Source organism: Panthera leo, chromosome A2, assembly GCF_018350215.1.
Source record: "Panthera leo isolate Ple1 chromosome A2, P.leo_Ple1_pat1.1, whole genome shotgun sequence".
Lineage (NCBI taxonomy): Eukaryota > Metazoa > Chordata > Mammalia > Carnivora > Felidae > Panthera > Panthera leo.
Genome location: NC_056680.1, coordinates 140598543 through 140603294, shown reverse-complemented (window position 1 = coordinate 140603294; position 4752 = coordinate 140598543). Strand labels below are relative to the sequence as shown.

At 41.4% G+C, this 4752-nt stretch overlaps 1 pseudogene; it reads left to right on the top strand.

Moving 5' to 3' along the window:
* Nucleotides 1–539: 539 nt before the first annotated feature.
* Nucleotides 540–1942, top strand: LOC122213210 (annotated as a pseudogene).
* The last annotated feature ends 2810 nt before the right edge of the window (nucleotides 1943–4752 follow it).

The following is a 4752-nucleotide window of genomic DNA, read 5'->3' as shown; positions in this document are numbered from 1 at the left end:
CCACCAGAGTGGAGCTGCAGCTTCCCATCTATTAGAATCAGCTCTTTCTAATAATACCCTCTTGTAAAAGAGCTTGACGTCCCCAACCCACCAGAGCTCTGGCGTACTGCAGATGTGTATGTACACATATGTATACTAGAGAACCAAAACAAAAATGGAGTCACGTATATTGAAGACAAAATGGAACTGGGCTGTATAGTCTCATTAAAGAAAAACAAAACAGACTTACCTAAGTTACAGAAATTTACAGCTCTTCTTAGAAATCAGCAAAGGATGCCAGCCAATCCCCCAACACCACATCTGTTAACATCATCTTTGGACTTCCTTGTTGCATTGACTCCACTACCCTGATGCAAATAAGGAAGAAAACCATCAGGCAATCATTCTGAAAAAAACAAATATATTCTGCATTTTGCCTTATTAAAACCCTTTAGTCTGTGAGCAACTCGGAACTCATACCTCTGGGTAGCCTTCAGTTTCCCAGTTTGCAGGTCAAAACTGTTGCAATAAACTTGTCTTTCTGCTTTGTTTTATTCAGTATGCAGAGTTTGGCGACCTGTGTGCACCTAGGGGCCAGCACAGAGGTACGTAGTGGATGACTCATCCCCTTCCCCAATAAAGAAATGGCACCCACACAACAACAAAGACTTTAAAAAATGGGGAGTTGGCTGGGGGGAGAGGAGAATGCTTCACGTTGTGTGGCTCCGTAAGCCTCACAGGTAGAACTCTCTCTAGAAGTAGGAAGTACTCGCCTATGCGCAGGTACTGCATTAACACCTGATGGGTGTGGCTGCTCTGCACCAGGTGTTTGACGGGAAGCAGTATAGAGACCACCGCATCCCCTGGGATTTGCCACCAGGAGCAGCACCTGAATCAAGATCACGGATCTTGAAGCCAAGATGGCTTACATTCAAGAAAAACAAGGCCACAATACACCGCCTATGCCTGATGAAGTCTTGTCTTTCTAAGCTTCAGAGAACACATTACTTTAAAAGCTCGAGATAGCGGGCTGGGAGAAGATGTTGATGTGGTCAAGATTAAGTGATGCTCAAATTGGGTTTGTAGATTTTCTATCCTAGGAGAAGTCAACACTACTTATATTACAAATGACAGCCTGAATTCACTACTCTCACCACCTATAGTTCCTGGTGTCATCAGATACCAAGGTGCCAAGATCCAGCTCCTGAATCTCCCAGTTATCAGTGAGGGTACCAAGAATGGGGAAAAGTAGAGGAAGTCATTGCAGTGGCCTGAGCAAATAACTTGATCCTGATTGGTTCCTGGTGTTCTGAAACCGTTGGAACATAAGAAGATAATTGAAAACAAGTTGGAAGGCTTTAGTATTCACTTGAACAACAACCCTGCTTACATTGGCTTTAAAAAGAAGGATAAGGGAGGCATTAATCTCACAGCCACTTGCTCTCAGAGTGAGCTGGATGCTGAAATTGTGAAGAGCATTCTGGTTGAATACAAAATTAATAAGGCCGGTGTGGCTCTGCATAGCGATGCCACAGTAGAGGACCTCGTTGGTGCGGTAGAAGGAAACAGAGTTTATATCTGCTGTATCTACGCGTCAAATAAGATTGATCAGGTCTCCATTGAAGAATCGGGTATCATCTATAAGGTGCCTCACTGTGCCTCCATCTCTGCCCATCGCTGATGCAATTTTGGCAACCTGTTGGAAAATATCTGGTACTAAGAAAAACTAGTGAGGATTTACACCAAACCCATAGCCCAGTTGCCCGATTACGTATCTCCAGTGGTGCTGCCTTCCCCCAGGATCACATGGGAGATTTCTACATGAATAATCACAAAAGCCTTATCAAATAATTTAAATATCTTTTGGTCTGGGGGGGGTCTCTCTGTGAAACACAATTCTCAAACAGTGGGATAATACCATACATTGGAGAATGAGGATGCCATTCAGGTTGTGAAGAATTGAACCCTTCTCCTTTCCCCGTCTGCCAGGCCAAGCACAGCAGCTTTCCCCATGACTAAGCATTCTACTCCAGGTCTCTTCTGGCTTTGGCAGCCACAAGGAAGATGGGGGCACCCACAAGAAACTTCACTTGTTTTGGGGGCACCTGGGTGGCTCAGTCAGTTAAGTATCTGGTTCTCGTTTTCTGCTCAGGTCATGATCTCACGTTCGTGAGATCGAGCCTTGCATCGGGCTCCATGCTGACAGCCTGGAGCCTGCTTGAGATTCTCTATCCCTCTCTCTCTGCCCATCTCCCCCTTGTGCTCTCTCTCTCTCAAAATAAATAAATAAACTTTAAAAAAAGAGAAAACTTGTTTTATCTTAGTGTTATTAACTGCATAAAGGACCTGGTAGAGGGGGAAAAAGCCACATTGGGTGAGGATTTCACAAATATCTACCTGGGGATTCATAATTAAGGCAGTCATTGGGTCATAAACATTTTTGAAATCTTGTTCAGGGCATGTGTATGCAAATCTGAAATATGTAAACAAGGACACCTATACCTGAGGTGAGGTTAATGAATGTTTAATGAATTCATGAGTGACATAAGCTTTCAGCGACAGTGTTCATTTTGATTTTAGTGCAAAGAGGACACATCGGTAATTACTTATTTAAAATTTTACCTTTCATCATTTGATTAATGGGAAATAAAGACAGATCTCAATATGTTCTGTTGCTGAAGAAAATGACAAAATATTATAACCACCAAAGGGGGGAAAATGTTGTGGAAGTCCATATAACAGCAACTTTGTTGCTTCTAACTATGTTTATAGAAATATGTTAAGTATAAGCTTTTTGGCAATCCAAATATTTCATGTTTGATCTGTGAATATGATGGGTAGGAACTGTTACAAAACAGAAGAAAAGGTGAGTCCTTAAAATATTCATTTCTAGAATGTGTTCATGACCTTTTGTGCCTTGTGCCACATAATGATTTATTCATAGAGCATTGATAACAAGTGTGACATAGTCTAACACACAGTCGACCAAATCATTGAGCTGGGATATGGAAGATTGTAATTCTCATCTTAGCTCTCATTACCTGTGTGACCCTGGCCAATTCATTCACTCGTGCACTCAACATTTCAGAAAACTTCTTGCATGTGCTATGAACTCTACTAAGCAATAGGATGTAGCGGTTAACACAACTGCCCTGACTTCATAAAGCTTACATTCCAGTCATTTAATCTCTATTCAAGTCAAGACACATAATTCCTTTAGTCTCAAGTGTCCTTGTTTGTGAACTAAAAGAATTGGATACTTATAATATCCTATCAAATGCTCCTGAACCTCCATCAATCAAATATGTGCTTTCAGTCATGTTTTCTGTAATGATTGCAGGTCGTCCTGAGTTATGCACACCAGGTTGCAAGATCCCTATGGGGCCACTAGCAACTGTCCCTTGAGCCAGTTGGTATTTTTGCCAGTTGGTATTGGACATATGATATGTCCATATGGACATATGATATGTCCAATGCCATCACAATACTTGCTAAACAATGCAGGTATGCATCCCATAGTCACGAGATTTTATGTTCCGTTCCATAACCCAGAGCCTTCCAACCAGCGCAAACGGGCTACGGGGTCTGAGCAGAGAGCAATTCTCTTCAGTGTCAAGTGATCTAACAAAGTATGGTAGGCTGGTGCTTGTGATCTCCGAAGGCAAGCAGCCTTATCTGTTGCCTTTCATGTACTGTATTCATGTATCATTTTTAGATGTGTCATGATGTAAAAGATTTTGAGAAGTATTACTCTAACCAAGTTATAAAACCAAAAATGCAAATTACAATGAAGGTAAAGACATCAAAGGCAGAAGATATTTAGGAAAAGGTCACAGCCAGGGTCACCAACACTAATTTAATATTATCTGTATAAAATTGGAACCAACAGATCTCAGGCTATTTCCAAGAGTTTAAAACTATGCATGAATATGACATTGAATCTAAAGTGAAGGAGTGAGTGGGCATCTTTTGTCAAGAGTCTCAAAGAAAGCTACAAATTCATGATTTCAGTTTATGAGGCTGTAACTCCTTCCTCTCTATTTCATATATTTATAAATATCATTCTCTAAAGGGGCTATAAAATAGCCTCCATATTTGTAAAGTGAAATAACATATAGTATCAGTTCTAAATTCCACTGGTTATGTCCATGAAACCCCAAGAAATAATTATTTTTAAAGTGCCCTTCCTCTCACACAGCCACTGCCTTAAATCCACCTTTCAAGTCTATCAGCTGATGCACCTGTCCATTGTCTCCAGGGTGTTTCCCTGTTTTCTGCAAGACATTTTAAAGGCTCCCCTTTGTCTGTATAAATGATTCCCACAGAAGGCGGAATGCACAGAACACTATAATCTCTAATTATTTCAGGAGGGATTTGTATGTTTTTCGAGTGGATTTTCTTTAAAAGTGAGTAGCAGTGATCAGCTGAATGATATGGCAAACAGTCTTTCTTTTTAAAATTTTTTTTAAATGTTTATTTATTTTTGACAGAGAGAGAGACAGAGCATGAGCAGGGGAGGGGCAGAGAGAGGAGGAGACACAGAACCCGAAGCAGGCTCTAGGCTCTGAGCTGTCAGCACAGAGCCCGAAGCGCGGCTCGAACTCACAAACTGCAAGATCATGACCTGAACCAAAGTCGGACGCTCAACTGACTGAGCCACCCAGGCACCCCAAACACAGCCTTCTTGATCTGAATTCAGCCTTTCTCTTTAGTCTCATCTCTTACCATCCCTCTTTCAAACAATTCTAAACTGTTTACAGTCCCCCCAAATAT